Raw genomic sequence first — 18,444 nt, 5'->3', positions numbered from 1 at the left:
AGTAGAGTAGCTGGATGGATTAAAAAAAACACACACACACACATAACTACATTTGCTACCTACAAGAGATGCATTTCAGCTCTAAAGAAACACATGAGCTCAAAGTGAAGGGATGGAAAAAGGTACTCCATGCAAGTAGAAGTAAACAGAAAGTGGAGTACTCATCCATGTATCAGGCAAATCAGGACTATTACATAACAAAAAAAAGATAACCTGGAAGAAATTGATAAATTCCTAGGAACACACAGCTTACCTAGACTGAATTAGGAAGAAGTAGAAAATCTGAATAGATTAATAACAAGTAAAAAGATTCTGTCAATAATAACAAACTAACCAATCCCCAAAACCCCAGAGTCAGATGACTTCATTGGTGAATTCAACCAAATATTAATTAATTAGTGTTTGGTAGAATTAGGGCCAAACCTTCTTAAACTCTTGCTGGATATTGTAGAGGAAGGAATACTTCCTAACTCATGAAACCAGCATTACCCTGATACCATGCCAGATAAGGACACATTAAGAAAAGGAAATTATAAATCAGTCTCTGATAAGCATAGATGCAAAAATTCTCAACAATATTAAGAAACCAAATAGAAGAAGACATTAAAAGGATTATATACCATTAGCAAATGGGATTTATCCTTGGGATGGAAAGATGGTTTGACCTACACAAATGAGTAAATGTGATACATTACACTAATAGAATGAAAGATAAAAATCACACAATCATTTTAATAGATGGGGGGGAAAAACTTTTCACGAAATACAATATTGTTTCATGATGAAAATCCTTAAAGGAACATACTTCAATATCATAAAGGCTATGTACAACAAACTCACAGCTAATATTGTATAATCAATGGTGAAAAAATGGAAAGCTTTTCTTATAAGATTAGGAAAAAGACAAAATGCCCACTGTTAACAATGTTATTCAACATTGTGATATTGGAAGTCATAGCTAGAGTAATTAGACAAGGCAAGAAAATAAAAGGTATTCAAATTGCAAAGGAAGAAGTAAAATTCTCATTATTTGCAGATAATAGGATTCTATATAGAGAAAAATCACAGACTCAATTAAAAATTGTTATTGATCAAATTTAGTCTAGTTGGTTCAATAAGGGATATAAAATCAACATATGGAAGTCAGTTGAATTTCTATACACTAATAATAAAACATCTTCAAAAGAAATAAAACCATCTCATTTAAAATAGCATCAAAAACAATAAAATATCTAGGACTAAATTGAGTCAAGGAAATAAAAGAACTGTACAACAAAAAATGATAAGACTTTGTTCAAAGAAATCAACAAAGGCACAAATAAATGGAAGGACATCGCAAGTTCAGGAATCAGAAAAATTAATATTGTGAAAATGTCAATATTACTGAAGCCATTTATGGATGCAATACAACCCCTATCAAATGTGTATTGGTATTCACAGAAATAGAAAAATCCTGAAATTTTGATGAACCACTAAAGATCTCACATAGTCAAAGCAGTCCTAATATGGAAGATCAAAGCCATACTTCATGACTTCAAACTGTACAGTGATGATATAGTGCTTAAAACGCTATGTTAGCATAAAAATAGGCAGACACCAGTAAAACAGAATAGAAAGCCCAGAAATAAATCCCCACACATACAGTCAACTAATGTTTAACAATGGAGCCAAGAACACCTTTTGGGAAAGGATAGTCTATTTCACAAATGGTGCTGGGGAAAGTGGATAACCACATGCAAAAACATGAAATTCAGAATGGATCAAAGACCCAAAACCACAAAACTTCTTGAAGAAAACAGGGAAGAGGGTTCTCAATATTGGCCCAATTATTTTTTGGATAAAACATCCTAACTAGAAGTGCTGTTGCTACAGTGACAATTATATGACAATATATAAATATTAGAGGCCTGGTGCACAAAGTTCATGCATGGAAGGGGATGTGTCCCTCAGCCTGGCCTGCACCCTCTTCAATCTGGGACCTCTTGGGGGACATCCCTCTCACAATCCAGAACTGCTGACTCCTAATTGCTTGCCTGCTTGCCCCTAACCACTTTTGCCTGCCAGCCTGATCGCCCCCTAACTGCTCCCCTACCAGCCTGATCGCCCCCTAACTGCTCTCCTGCCAGCCTGATAGCCCCCCAACTGCCCTCCCCTGTAGGCCTGATTTCACCCCCAACTGCCTTCCCCTGTAGGCCATCTTGTGAACATCTTGTGTTGGTGTCATGTGACACTACCTAGGCTTTTATTATATAGGATAGCAAATTAAATTGTATATTTTAAATTCATACAATGTTATCTGTTAAGTATATTTCAATAAAATAAATAAACATACACACAAGTGTTAAGAATATACTTAACTGTACAATCCAGCAGTCTCAATTCTAGGTATTTAGCCAGGTAAACATTCTCATAAAAACTCAAGCTTGAGATTTCATAGCAGCCTTGCTCATAGCTTCCCCAATCTGGAATTAATCCAGATGTCCTTCAGCTTTTGAATGAATGTACCCACACAAATACTCTCAGTACATAATAAAAAGAAACACACTACCCATGCAACAGTGTGGATAAGTCTTAAATTCCTTTTACTAAAGAAGGAAGACAGAGCCAAGTTTGTTACAGTTCTATCATAATGGTAAAACTGGTTGACAATGGTTGGGCTACAGTATTAACTACCAAGAGCAAGGGAACCTTCAGTAATGTGGCAGTGGAGACACAACTTTTTGCATTTGTCACAGCGTACAGAACTGTGCTCCCCCAAGAGTGAATTTTACTCTGCACATACTTAAATAAATCAGGTTGTTGGAGGAGCCCAAGTTGGAATACAGAATGTGGTAAATGACATTACTTTGTGGGAGGGTTTGAAGAAAAGGTGCTGACTTACGTAACTGGAAAAGTGTTTGGCTGAGAACTGTAAGGCTAAAGAGAAAAACTGTTTCAGCGAATGGTGAGGATGAACTAATGTTACACCAAGGGTGGCATTTTGGAACAGCATAAAAGGAGGATGGCAAAAATGAAAGGAAAAGGCTAATGTTTTCTCTGAAATAAATTGTGCAGACTCTTGGCCAAATTCCCTCTTACCTGCCTTATTTGCATTTTACTTTGCAGATTAATTAACATAACCTGTGTGGTCAGTGATGTAAATTTATTACCTCTTACCTGTTCTTACTGCCCCCTCTTTTCCTCCATGGCTTTCTCTGGAAGTGAGTCAGTACACTATTTCTGGCTTTACTTGCTGTCTCTAAAATGCCAGCTCAGGGTGTTTTGGAATTTTTCTGGTATATCGTTAGAGGAGGAAGTACAGGAGAATGGCCAGAGTGTGGGTTCATTGTATTTGGCAAGGGTTCCAGTGATTGTTCAGTAAGTATTGAAAGGGACCCGAATGGACTCCTTTTGTAGTAAGGATAAATGAAAATTATCTGAAATAAATATACCAAACACTAAAAATCGATAATCATATTTAAGTATCTTTTATCATTACATTTAAAAGTGGAGTTAAGCCGAAACCGGTTTGGCTCTGTGGATAGAGCGTCGGCCTGCGGATTGAAAGGTCCCTGGTTCGATTCCAGTCAAGGACACATACCTTGGTTGCGGGCACATCCCTGGTGGGGGGTGTGCAGGAGGCAGCTGATTGATGTTTCTCTCTTATCGATGTTTCTAACTCTGTCCCTCTCCTTTCCTCTCTGTAGAAAATCAATAAAATATATTTTTTTTAAGAAGTGGAGTTAAAATGTAAGCTGAGATTTTTTGTGTGTGTATATTTCAACACCTTTTTTGTGCGTGTGCCAAGAACACAGTGTTCTGTTAAGTCATTCGGTGACGAAGATTGCTGGCTTCCCGCCAGCCAGGGTCAAGCTCGTTAGATAAGTTCCCATGTAGATTCTGAGCAGAGTGGGGAATACTCGGCTTTCTCTGTGTGTTAGGTGGGTCTGGAGAACTAGTTGTTTTAAAAGAAGATTATTGATACTTTTAAGGCTTCGTATACAAACATGCTTTAATACTGATAGCACCTTTCTTTCTGTTAATTGACTTTCCTTTCTTGAATTGGTGAATTCCCACAGCTCTCCTAACCTTACCGGATTAAGATAGTACTCTGTACTGCTAAAGAAAACACATATTCAGTACTTTTCTCAGTCAGGTATGTGATTTAAACATTGGAAAATGTGGTTTTAAAGTAAGAAAAATACAGTGTAAGAAGGCTGTAGACCTACATATACCTGTCTCTATCTTTAAATATTGTATTCATTCCATTTTTCATTCGAATGAATGGTTCTTGCTCAGTTTCATTTTTCTTTTTTACCATCTTTGTTTCTCAATCATAGTAATGCATTGACTCTGTTTATTCAAAATGCAGTAAGTACACAGAAAGTTCAGGATCATACCAGTTTTGCCTGAATATTATACATAAGCAGCTTTTTTTTTCTAAAAAATATTTAATTTGTATGTGTGTGAGCAAACAAATATATCTTACTTTATAACTAACTAGATGACTAAACCCCCAAGAAATAACCTTTTTCCCCTGTGCAGTACAATGTGTAACCAAGGTGATTAAGTTTGTGTTGCTAATGATGAAGGTTTTAAAGAAGGCTTGCCTTAGTGTCTCTTGGAATATCTGATTTAGGTTACTATCTGGTAATGTTTACTTTTTCATGATTAATCGCTGTATTTCTTATTCATTTATGCCTTTCTAGAATCTGGTAGGATGCCTTGGTCTTAGCTGCTCAGCATGTACTTACAACCTGATAAGTTAAATGGATAATAGTCACAGGTCAGATTTCTGGTGATGGAGCGTTTAGATCTGTGAACCTGTTTTATATCATAAAAAATAAATAAAACAAATTAATTACAAACATATGTTTTTATAGATGCTTATATAAAAAAAGCTATAATGTAAACTTTCTTTGGGGCATTTTTCTTTGTGTTTTACATTGGCTGGGCTTGAAACGAAGCTTGCATGGAAGAAACTTTTTTTTTTTTTTTAATATATTTTATTGATTTTTTACAGAGAGGAAGAGAGAGGGATAGAGAGTTAGAAACATCAATGAGAGTGAATCATCAGTCAGCTGCCTCTTGCACACCCCCTACTGGAGATGTGTCCGCAACCAAGGTACATGCCCTTGACCGGAATCAAACCCAGGATCTTTCAGTCCAACGCTCTACCCACTGAGCAAAACCAGTTTTGGCAGAAACTTTTTTTTTTTACCCCTTAAATCTTCCTTTGGCAAAAATACTCATTTTTTGCACTTCCAAGGACCTCTAAACAATATTATATATTTTTAATATAGATTGTATATGCATAAATTTCTCAGAAAACCATAGAATGTTAAATGCTGGAAGAGGCATACTTCTGCTTTTCTCCTTCCTCAGGAGGCATATTTTAATTGTTGGTTGAAAGTTGTATTTGGGGTGTTATGTCACCATAGCACTCTCCGCGTCCATAGTGCTCTGTGCTATCTCTCCCAGTAATCATTGCCTTATTTGCCTTTCTCCCAGTGAGACTGCAAATTTCTTCAGGGCCAGCATTATTATGAATGTGTGAGTGAATGAATGAATTTACTCGTAGAGACAACACATGCAGATGGACAGTGGCAGGGAGTTTAAAAAAAAAAAAAAAACTGGTGGCAAAAACTCATCTACTCATGAATTAAATAACTTTATGTATGATGAAAGCATAATCAAATGTAAGTAAACATTCAATTGCCATGAAAATAGAGCTGGTGATATTATATTTTGGGTTCTATGTTTATTTCCTTAAATTTCTCAACTCTTATCAGACAGTTTGACACCTTTAATGTGGATGACAGGACAAAGTTAAGGGATCAGAATTGCTGTTGTGGGAGCTTAACCTCAGTGACAGCTTCCTCAAGGGGGTCCATCTGGACTGAAGCTTTCACGGAAGTGGTTGAGAACCCTTAACAAAATTATATCATGATATAATAAAAACTTTCAACTGAGAAAAATCAAGTGGAGAAAGTTAAAAATCAAGTTAAGAAATGAGTATGTAATAAGCATTTATGAGCCAAAACCGGTTTGGCTCAGTGGATAGAGCGTCTGCCTGCAGACTCAAGGGTCTTGGGTTCAATTCCGGTCAAGGGCATGTACCTTGGTTGTGGGCACATCCTCAGTAGGGGGCATGCAAGAGGCAGCTGATCGATGACTCTCTCTCATCGATGTTTCTAACTCTCTATCTCTCTCCTTTCCTCTCTGTAATAAAATATATATTTTTTAAAAAGCATTCATTATCACATAGATTGGTCATTTGAAAACCCATTGCCAGGATTTTATATGATAGTGAAACTTTAAATAGACTGCTCATTAACAAAGCTAATGTGTCCCATGGGTTGAATATATGCTATGGTCTGTACAATTTATATTTTCAGAAAATATTTTAATGAAAAACATTATTGAACAGACAACACATTTGTAGCGGGCAGAGGCAGGGAGGGGTTGCATTGCACATGATACCTAAAGTAAGACCAACACAGGTTATTAGTTATTGCATTATTTTCCACGGGAACAACAGTAAACCTACTTTTACATACATAAAGCCCTAGGAAAGTTTGGATGCTAAACTTCAGTTTTTAGTAATGACAGCTGCTGTTTTGTGGGTTCCTCCCTAGTAGGTAGGGGTGCTGCAGAATATATGTTCTCTTTAAGTTTCCACAGTGACCCTGTGGAAATTGGTATTACTGTCTTTATGTAGCCTGTGGGTAACTTGTCTGTTTCTCACATTAAAAACCTGCCTCACATTATTCTGCTGGTAAAGGATCGACGAGGCCATCGGACGGGATCTTTGAATTAGTTCATAAGAGAAGAAGACTTCTCTTGTATTCTGCTTGCCAGTTTGAGTACTCATATGCAAGAAGTTTTGATTCTTGAATAAGTAGGAAATTAAGGATTAGGGGAAAGAGTGTTAATTTATTAACAAGGCTTATAAAAGAACACATTAAATTTTCTATGCTAGCTTGCTTCATAGATTCATCTTTTCTTAGATTCTTCCATCCAAATTTCTGGGCCTGGAGCATTTTGGTATTTGGATCCGAGGGAGAGAAAATTATTTCCCCATATTTCTACTTCTTAACACCCACTCCCTAGCTGCCTGTTAGAACTTGATGTGTTTATCTTGCCTCTGGGAGAGTCTGTTAGCACTCTGATCTGCTCAGTCTGTTAGCACTCTGATCTGTCCTTGTTAAGCCATAGGACATCTACCTGAGAAAAGGACCGAGTGGAGAGGTGTAGGAAGGCCAAGGGAAGGAGGAAATTTACTTCAGTCAAACCTCTTTTGTTTATCTTATTTTTACTTCCTTATTTTGCTTTGGATATGGGTTGCTTTAAAAAAAAATGTGGTACGATGGAACAAGATAGCATTTATTTTCTCTACTATACAATTCTGGTTCTTTTTATTGAGCTGAAACGTGTATGAAGGAAAGCTGAATGAATCTCAAACTAATTTTCATAAATATTCGCTTTAGTGTTTTTTTTGTGTTTTTTTTCTTATAAGAAAAAAATTCAAAGTCTAGAGTTCTGGAGAAAAAATTAAGGATTAAAAAACGGAAAGGTGATCTCTTCTGTTTTGATCATGTAGTGTTTTAAAGCTGCATGCAGGTCAGTAAATTATATTAGAAATTATTAAATATGCAAATGCTTTTTTCACGGTATCCAGGACATGGAACAATTGAAGTGTCCCTTGGTACATGATTGGATAAAGATGACATTTATACATGGAATACTACTCAGCTATAAGAAAAGATGAAATACTACTGTTTGTGACAACATGGATAGGTCTGGGGAATATCATGCTAAGTGAAATAAGACAAGAACCATATATTTCACTCATGGGATATAAAACGGAAAGCAGCAAACCCAAACCCAAATAAGACAAATAAACAAAAACTAATAAACACAAGACAAGACTATAGTGGTTACCGGAGGGAAAGAGGAGTGGGGGAGGGAGTAAAGGATAAAAGGGGTTAAGTATAAGGTGATGAAAGGAAATTTGACTTTGGGTGGTGAACGCACAGTGCAATACACAGATGACATATTATAGAATTGTGTAATTGAAACTATATAACTTTAACCTGTGTAACCCAGTAAACTTAGTAAAATTTAAGAATATAGCCTGGCAGTGTGGCTTAGAGGTCGAGCACAGACCTCTGAACCAGGAGGTCACAGTTTGATTCCCAGTCAGGGCACATGCCTGGGATTCAGGCTCAGTTCTCAGTGGGGAGTGGTCAGGAGGCAGCCAATCAATGATTCTCTCTCATCATTGATGTTTCTATCTCTCCCTCTCTGAAATCAATAAAAAATAATACGTGTTTGTGCGTGTGTGTGTGTGTGTGCGTGTGTGTGTCTGTGCATATGCGTATACATATGCACATACATACAGCGGAACTTACTTTGTTCTAGAAGGCTGTTTAAGAGGCAATTTGTTTGAAAATTGAATCATTTTTTCCCCGTTAGAAATTATGTAAATTGAATTAAGCCGTTCTAGACCCCTACATTGTTCTGACAACTTTCTTTTTCATTTCGCTAACTTTCTTAGGAGCCATGGTAACTTACTGCACGTATTTAATAAAGAGCAGCAATAGACCTCCTCGTGGGGTACCGACCCTGCTGCCACATCCAGCCCCTCTGACAGAGGAGGGGTGGGGCCAGCAGGCTCTGCCAAAGGGGGAGGACGGCCTTGCACAGGGTGGGTGTGGGTCCTGGGAGTCCCTCTGGGGTGTGGGTGTAGTGAGAGAGTGGGTGCAAAGTCACGGGGAGTGGGGTAAAAGAAATAAATAGCAGCAAGAGAGCAAAAATAGGAAATTATTCACACCACAGTTTCCTGAGATGTTAACAACATGCGGTTTATCGTAAACCGACTCCTATACTCGAGCATTCTCTCCTTGTCACCTGAGAGATGCTGAACTGTCATATACGTGTCAGCGTGAAAGTGTGGTCAGGTCAAGACCGAAGTTTTGTTCCACAACCAAGACATGTTTTCTGTGAACAACTTGGTTGAGAACTGAATTGTTCAAGATGAGAGATGTTCCAGAACTGAGGTTTGAACATGCGCGCGCGCACACACAAACACACACACACATCTAGATAGATATATTTAACTAGAGGTTCAGGGGCTATATGAGTGTTTAGTTATTAAAATACCAGAGACTTATTTACACATATTTTATTCTGACAGTCTTTGTTCTCTAACCTGTTAAGAGTTGCCATCATTATGAAATCCACTAACAGTAAATTGGACTTTGGCAGACCATTTTATTTCTTTTAATTTTAAATAAAATATTGAGAATCTATTCAACCCCCCAAATAACTCCTGAGTTTGTGTTATTTTCATATGTGACATCAGACAGGACCTAGCATAGATTTTCTAAATTTATAATTAAGATTTGAGGCTAAGATCTCCCTATACCTACCTCATACTAATCTTATGAATAGAAAAATGATTAAATAAGTTCACATCTTTTCGTAGCTGTTGCTAAACAGGGAATGGCGTTCATTGGCTTAGATTGTTTAACAAGAATTTGTTTCTCGGTTCAAGAGCACTATCTGACCCTTAATATTTACTTTAGTGGAAAAATTCTAAAGGTTTTCTTTTCATAGAACGTGTTTCTTTTTATGTGTTTTAGTCCTGCCCACAGATATTTACATTTAAGAAGTTAAAATATAGGCTGCATATAGGCTATACTCATACACACATATCTTACTGAATTTTCTCTGCAGTGCTAAGTCAGTCGCAATAAATTTTCTGCTTAGCTGGAGGTAATTAGAGTTAACATTTTTATATAATTTATTTTTATTTTAAGACACTATAGTGTGGCTGGGATTTTATAGACATATGTGATGAGAATGAGTCATAGAAGTCTCATACCCTTTTACTTTTATAAGTTTTTAGTACATTTCTATTTTATATTATTCACTCTTCCTCTTCCTCTCCTCTCTCTTCCACTCTCTCTCTAAAAGTCAATAAACAAATATTTAGCTGTGGTCACTGTATTGTGATTGTAATAAAAGGAAAAGTCCCTATCTTTTAGGGATAAGAATCGCTGTTGGGGGGGGAGGGGGGAACACAACTTCTCCACTGGTTGCCATGCAGTATCCTGTGCTTTTACCAGTAGGTATCAGAATTGTTCTTGGAATTGCAAACAGTAGCTTTGGTGCTGTTTGCATTCATGATAGGGTAATACTCTGATTCAACCAACATCGATTTAGTGTTTATAGTGATCATTCACGTTACTCACATATTTGCTTAAATGTTATCATGCTTTTTAATATTAAAAATAAGATAAAAAATATAAAAATAAGCGATAAGTGATCATTCACGTTACTCACATATTTGCTTAAATGTTATCATGCTTTTTAATATTAAAAATAAGATAAAAAATATAAAAATAAGAGATAAGTGATACTGACAAAACAAAAAATATACAACTGATAAATGGATTAATTACATAAAAGGAGGTACCCAAAGTACTGTGACCTCGAGTAGGTTCTTGAGTTCTCTGACTTCAGTTTTTTCATTCCTAAAATGGAGATAGTAGTACCTCTTACAGTTTGTTGTAAAGTTCAAGTACGACAACGTGAGGATGAAGGATTTTTGTAAATGGGAAAGCACTGTATGAATTCATCATGTCAGTAAATCATTTATTAATAATTGAGCTCAGTGTGTAGTGAGTGCCTTCTATCCACTTAGGAAGGAGGAAACAAGATGAGCGTACCTTAGTCCTGGTTTTTGGATCTGACAAGCTTACTGTGGATCCCAGGATTGGCCTGCTCAGGCCTGCTTACAGTCCCTGTCCTCAGTTGGGTCATCTGTTACCCCAGGAGAGGTTGTAAGTTTGGGCTGGATAAGTCTGTGTTAGGCAGACAGGAATTAAGCCTAATACTCAGATGTGAGTGCTACATACACAGAGCAGTGAGTCTCCAAGGGAGGTCCCTGGGAGAAGGGACCACTCAGCAATGTAGCACTGCCTGGGAACTTGTTCGAAATGCAAGTTCTTGGGCCCATTGCAGACCTCCAAATCACAATCGAGGTGGGGCCAAGCCATCCTTGTTTTAATGAGCTCTGCAGGTGATTCTGTGATGTGAGAGTTATGGAGATAGAGAGCCATGCTGAGGAGCTGGAATGTCTGTAGGAGAGTGGCCATGGAGCTGGCATGTTAGGGGCTGATCAGGACCTCATAGCCCATGCCCTCAGGTAAAGGCAGGAACAGGAGCCTGAGGCCAGGTTTATTGAATTGCCTTAATGTGGTCAGAGAGCGCAGGAACCCTCAGTCACAAAAAACAATTTCCAATCAATTGCATGCTCTTGGCAAAGTCCAAAAGTTTGGAAAATGGGTTCCTCATGAGTTGACCGACACCAACCGTAATCAAAGAGTCACAATTTGCAGTTCGCTCTTCTCTCGTCAAAACCGTTTGCCGTTTTTAGAGCAAATTGTTACCGGAGATGAACAATGGGTGCTGTATGTTAATTTGAAAAGGCGGCCTCAATGGTTGGACAAAAATGAGGCTCCGCAGCCCACGCCAAATCCTGAGTTGCAGGCGAAAAAAGTGATGTTGTGTGTTTGGTGGAATTTTAAAGGAATTCTTCATTATGAACTTTTACCATCTACCCAAACCATTACAATTGCAGTGTATAGTGCCCAATTGGAAAGGTTAGCCCAAGCTTTAAGAGAAAAAGAACCCGCGCTGATTAATCGGAAGGGCGTAATTCTTCACCACGATAACGCACGACCGCATACTGCAAGAATCACTGCTGAAAAACTGCGCCAGTTGGAATGGGAAGTTCTCCCTCAAGCTGCATATTCTCCTGATATTGCCCCTTCCGATTACCATTTGTTTCGTTCTTTGCAAAACTTTCTTCTTGGAAAAAAATTTAATAATGAAGAATGCCTCAAAAATGCATTGACCGAATTTTTTGCATCAAAATCACAAGAATTTTACAACAGAGGGATTAAAATGCTTCCTGAGCGTTGGGCACAAGTAGTAGAAAACAACAGCAACTATATTGTTGATTAAATTTTGTTGTATTGTTTAAATAAATTCGTTTTAAAAAAGTATTAGAAAACGACATTAATTGTTACTAGACCTAATAGGTGGCCATTCTCTCTCCTCTCCCTCCCCAACCCCCCGGCTTCTTATTTCCTCCTTCTCCCCCTCCCTCTCCCTCAGCTTCCCACCCCGCTTTCTCCCTCTAGTGAGTTGAAGGAAAATGACTCTCTTCCAACAAAGTTCTGCAAGCTGTTTTGGGGACATAAAGGAAGGTGGCTGATGTGCCTGTAAAGTCTACTGCATTCACCTGAAGTTAGGAATCTGTTCTAAATACACTTGGATCATTGTTTCAAAAGAGAACGTGGAGAAGGGGGAATAAGCCCTCTGTGCTCAGTTACAGTTCCTGTAAAAGTATTATTCTTCAGTTAATTATAAAATAAAACATTTGATTATTGATGAGAGTATATTGTGCATTTTTGCCTATGATAATGAATGATCACATTTATTCCTGTGTGGACTTGAAAGTGACTTCAGCCTCTTTCAAACTCTTGCATGGCTTTGACCCTCCTGGCCATCAAGCCAAGGATGCTGAGAGCTAGGTGTTATGTCTGTGACTCAGTGTCCTTGACCCAGCCTCGCGCTTGAGCTCCCAGCTGAAGTTCACTTGAAAAGCCTTTCGCATTATGTTTGCCTAATCAGAATCCAACGCTATCAAAAGAACAAAAGAACCCTGGCTATTGTTCCAAGCAGTGCTATGATTTTTCTGTTTGTTTTTACCTCTTTTTACATTGAGGCATACTTGACATATTATATCAATTTCAGGTGTACCACATAATGATTCAATATTTGTATATGTCATGAAGTAGTCACTACAATAAATCTAGTTAACATCTCATTTGGAAAATATCCAACGTTCATTTGATTGTTTTTTAGTTGTAGCAAGTATTATAGACTATTATTTGAATTTTTAAAATACCATGTTTCCCTGGAGGTCTTTTCAGTGTTATTTCTGATAAGCAGGACTTATAATAAATTAAAAAAATTAATAAAAAAAAACTCCTTAAAAATCAGCTTCATCCTTAATAAAGTTTTGTTTCTCAGTGTTTGTGATCAGAATTTCTCTTTTATCTATAAATATTATAGAATTTTAAATGAGAGTCCAGGCTTTTTCTATATGCATGCACATAGGATAGTAGCAGAAGGATAGTATTTATATAATATACTAGAGGCCCAGCGCATAAATTCATGCACGGGTGGGGGCTGGTCAGCCCAGTTCCAATCAGGGCAGAATAGGGCTGGGCCTGTTGGGAGGAGGAGATGGTGGGAGGTTGGCCAGCCAGCCTGCCCTGATCGGGGCCCAATCAGAGCTGGGCCAGCTGAGGGGAGGGGCTGTGGGCAAACTGGCCAGAGGGCCCTGCCCCTGAATGGGGTGGGGGGTGCCAACCACTGCCAGCAGCCTGGGGGAGGGGCCATGGGTGGTTGACCAGCCAGCCCTGCCCCCTGTTAGAGGGGGTGATCAGTGGTGGGGCTGGCCTGGGGAAGGGGCTGCAGGCCAATCAGGATAGTGGGGGCCCATCGGAGGTGAGGCTGGCAAGGCGGGGGACAGAGAGAGGGGAGGAGCTTGCAGGATGGCCGGCCAACCCCACCCCCTGATCAGGCCAGTTCTCTGGCCACAGTGGGCATCAAAGCAACTGGTCATCGGTCGTTCTGGACACTGACTTTTTATAGAGAGAGATATATTTGACATGTAACACTGTATAAATTTAAGTTGTGCAAAATGTTAATTTGGTGTATTGTAATATGATTGCCATTGTACTGATAATTAACACCTCTCTCACATTATATAGTTATTTTTTCTTAGTGGTAGGAATCATTAGTTCTAGTCTCTTTGCAAGTGTGATGGTTATAATACATTACTGTTTATATTCACTATACTGTGCATTTGATTTCTAGAACTTACTATGTGTTGTTAGCTTGTGTCCTTAAACAACGTATGTCCTGCCCTCTCCATCCCGCCCCTCACTCCCCCCCATTCCTGCTGCCCACCATTTTACTCTCTGCTTAATATTTGTCTTTCTCTGTCTGACCCAAAACACGTAGCATAATATGCTCCATTCATGTTGTCCCAAGTGGCAGGACTGGACAGTCTTTACTTTGGGGTGGGCACCCTCCTATGCCACAGGTGCCAGGTAGGCAGACCTCCTGCACACCTCCTCATCTGCTCTGACAGCAGGTCTGCGCTCATTCCCCTGGTACGTGTCTATGCTGTGCACAGAAGAAAGAGTCCATGAAGTTTGGGGCAGATAACCAGCATAACTTGTTTTTTCTACCAGAGAGCCTGGTCACGTCATCAATATAAATGCGTATTTCTGGAAGCTGCAAGCTTCTTCTGGGGCATTGAGCTTTATAACAAGCCATGGACAAATCTGCTCAGTTCCTGCACCTGCAGAGATAGCTCTGCCTGTTTTCTTCATATGCCAGGTCCACATGGCCCACACACCATTCGAAAAGGTGGGCGCCTCCTCACTCTTATCCCTGTCTACCCTGAGTCCCCTTACCCTAATAGGCAAACACTGTTGTTAAATTCTCCCAGAGATTACTAGAAAGTAAATGTGCGTGAAGATTTGTCCCTCCAACATTTCTAGACGGAGTATTTGAAACCTCGGTCTACACTCAAGTGTATGCTGAGTGTGCCAGATACTTCCACGGCGGCTGGGGAGTCTGCTTTTACTGTGATGCTACGTTCCAGAGCACGGCAATGCCTGCATCCATTCAGCCATTGCGCTGGCAGCGGACTTCCCAATTGCTTCTCATCCTTTCCTTGTGAAACAAAGCCTTTCTTAGGCACGTAGCATTGCACATGAAACGGCGTATTTTCCAACTTCTATTCTTCTTCCTACTGTAAAGCTTCTTTGGTTATGTTTCCTCATTGTCTAGAAGCAGTAGTTTATTTTCCTAGATTCTGTTTACTTCCATTTTAAGAGTCTCAAGTATTATTTAATTTAAACATTAAACAAATTGACTTATATTCAACTCTGGGCTATTACCCTGTTTCCCCGAAAATAAGACAGTGTCTTATATGAATTTTTGCTACCAAAGATGTGCTAGGTCTTATTTTCAGGGGATGTCTTATTTTTCCATGAAGAAGAATACGGTACACATTTATTGTTAAATGAAAATAAAGGAAATTTATTACCTGTATTCTGTACGGTAGGTAGTACGGTAGTTGTCAACACAAACCAGACAAACTGTGAATCCTACAGTATCAAGAATTTACTCATTTATTCAATGACAATCATGTCATCAAAACAATCCAATTCCTGAATTTCCTGGTGAATTTCTTGTAACTCCATTTCTTTCAGAATCAGTGGACCAAATCTCTCATGTTTAGCAATAGCACTGTCTTTAAATGAGTACTTCTTGTCAAGGTAGCCTGCTCACAGTGCATTTGCAACGCAACTGTCAGTGATTTTCTCCCATGAATTCTTCACCCAAGTCACAACTTCTTGCAGTTTAGGTTTTACAAAGTTTCCAAGCTGATTTCTCTCCATTCTATTTTCGATGTAGTCATTAATTTCCATGCACAAATTGTCTTTGAATGGCTTGTTTATTGCAATATCAAGAGTCTGGAGATAGGCCATCATTCCTGCGGGAATCATTATCTGATCTATTTTTCTTTTGTGAAGGCCTCTTTGGCTCCCTTGCATAACAAGTGGCAGCATTAAATCGACCCACTTCTTTATAACTGCTTGTGTGGCCCAGGCTTTTTCAGTTTCAAGAGTAAAAACACCCAAAACACGTTCAATCTTTTCCTTCTTGCCCTTAGAAATGATTAAAGGTGGGATTTTAGTGCCATCCAGATGAATTGCCAAAATACAGGAAACACATGCACTTTTGTAAGCAGTGGAGGGAATGTACACTAAGGAGGCACCCCGCTGTTCAATTGTTGCTTGAGATGATTGGCCCATAAACACTGCAGTTTCATCCATAGCAATCATGTTGGAAAGATTGTATTTAGAGAAGTCAGCATCATCAATAAAGGACTTGGATGCAAGTGCTTGCTTAATAACTTGAGTATCTTCCAACCTAAACAATGTTGTATCGATAGATGTTCTTAAAGACAGTTCACTTCACTGAAGGAAATTATCCAGCCAGTGTTGTGATGCTTTGAAGTCTTCGGGGACTATGTCAAACTGTGGTGCCATTGCAAGGGCAAATTCTTGAATCTGAGCCCTTTTCACAACCAAAGCCTCTGCTCTCCTGTCAACAACCCATTCACAGATCAGGTCTTCCAGCTCGGAAAATAATGGTTGCCGACCTGATCCACACTTGAGCTTTTTAGCATTTCCCTTGTCCACTTGTTCAATGAGGTTACCATACTTTGCTCGCTATTTTCAGACCAATTGGATACTCAACATCTTCTCTTTGCAGAAAGCAGTAAGATTTTGGCCCCAAGAGTCTTCCATGATTCCTTTCTTGTACTCCACAGAGTAGCTTTTTCTTTTTGCGCTCATTTCTAGGGGTAAAAAAAAGGAATTGGGGGTATCAAGGTGGGGGGAGGGAATCACTTAAAATGACACAGGAGGGATCAGAGGGGGGAATCAAAATGGCACAGGAGAATCAGAGGGGGAATTACCATTTTAGTAACCCCTTTTGATCCTCCTGTGTCATTTTGATTGCCCCCTCTGATCCTCCTGTGTCATTTTAAGTGATCCCCCTCCCCCCACCCCTGTGCCACTGAACACCTTCACCAGACATCTCCCCTACCCCTTTATCAGACATTTACCCCCCTGGGGCCTGCCTGGGGACTGTCACTGGGCTTGCTGGGACCTGGATCTGGGCTGGATCTGCCACTGACTGAGAACCTTCAGTCATCATGAGGGCGGCCGCAAGCATCAGGTAGTGTCACCAGAGACAGACCAGCACTCACCACCTTCGCCGTGTCCCGTCCACTCTAATCCTCCTGTTCTTCTACACGCATCTGCGAAAGTCTCCTCCAGCCCCGCGCTCACCGCTCACTCTGACCTCCACTCCGCCTCCACACAGCAGTGATGTCAGGACTCCGCATAATGTCACTGGTTGCTAGACGCCAGTTGGGGCGGCCCTAGCGACCAGTTTATGGTAAATTAATTTTTATTCTGAGACAGAGCCTAGGGGGGCCTTATTTTCAGGGGGATGCCTTCTATTTCACTCAGAAGGAAACCTGTAAATAGGTCTTATTTTCGGAGGATGTTTTATTTTCGGGGAAACACAGTAGTTATTCTGTTACATAATTTCTGTAGCTGCCTACTGTATTAGCCTGTATTGTAAAGACTTTGTTCTTCTATCAATAGGCGAGGAGGAATGAAGAGATGATAAAAATGAGAGAAAGTTTTAAGTTTGGACATGAAGATTGGATTGTGGGGGGAAAAATAACTATTTGTCTAGCTTCTTGTGTTTGCTGCAAAGAGGCTGAGGAATATGAAAAAGAATACCATTTGCACTTTAAACATGCACACACCACACACACACACTAAGTTCTTAATACAGTGCACAGTTGCAATGCACCTATTAAAATTATAGGAGCCAGAGCCAGATAAGGATAACATTAGGTGGTATTGGTACAGAAGACCTTGAAGCAGATTGTGGATGAGAATGAATAGAAAAACGTTTGTGGAGCTTGACCATTCAAGGCTGGGGTGTGTGCGACAGAGAGCAGCTCAGCAGAGGCCTGAGGCTGGGACTAGAAAGGTGAGGTGTCTAAGTAGCTGATAGTGTGGCCATGTTAGTGGCAGTGTTAGACCTTGGTTCTTGTATTTGGCTGAGAAAAAAATTCAGAACTAGGAAGAAGTTTATCTAGCCTTTTGGGGAAAAAAAGCCACAAAGGCTAAAGAAGTGAGCCAACTGGGCTGCATGGACTAAGGCACATGTGTCAAACACAAGGCCTGCGGGCCAAATCCGTCCCGCCAGGCCTTGCAATGTGGCCCGCACCGCGCTGTCATCACTGCACTCCGCTGCGTTTCCATCACAATGACAGTTTATGACTGTTCAGTAAACCATTCGGCCCGCGATTTAGGCTGGATTTTAGATTTTGGCCCCTTCTCTGATTGAGTTCGACACCCCTAGACTAAGGAAACAAGTTACAGAGGCAGAAGAAGGGCCCTTGGAGCTTAAGAGAAAGCAAGCAAGGGACATTCTCCTAAGGCAGGAAGGCAGGGACAGGGCGGGTGTGCTCTGGAGAGAGCTGGTGCACTGGGTCCTTTGCCTGAAGGTGTTTTTTTTGTTTTTTGTTTTTTTTTTAATCTGTTTTCTAAAGAGGTCTCGGGAGGATCTTAATGGAATGAATATTCATCAGCTTTCCAGATGTAGTCTTTCAGAGCTGTGGTCTCTGCTGATTGGTTGATGCTAGGGTAGGGGGTCGTTAGTCTTTGCATCTGGTCCTCATGTCAGTCGTGGGGTGGCTTCACCTGGTTTTGC

General features: G+C 39.8%; 1 protein-coding gene across 5 annotated transcripts in view; it reads left to right on the top strand.

The window, feature by feature from the left end:
• The window catches only part of SPIDR (scaffold protein involved in DNA repair), a 244,793-nt gene that overhangs the window by 25,586 nt on the left and 200,763 nt on the right, over nucleotides 1-18,444 (top strand). The window lies entirely within an intron of this gene.

The sequence above is a fragment of the Pipistrellus kuhlii genome, unplaced genomic scaffold, assembly GCF_014108245.1.
Source record: "Pipistrellus kuhlii isolate mPipKuh1 unplaced genomic scaffold, mPipKuh1.p scaffold_m20_p_14, whole genome shotgun sequence".
Taxonomy (NCBI): domain Eukaryota; kingdom Metazoa; phylum Chordata; class Mammalia; order Chiroptera; family Vespertilionidae; genus Pipistrellus; species Pipistrellus kuhlii.
Note: the sequence above shows the minus strand (reverse complement) of the source record. Positions and strands in the feature narration are given on the sequence as shown.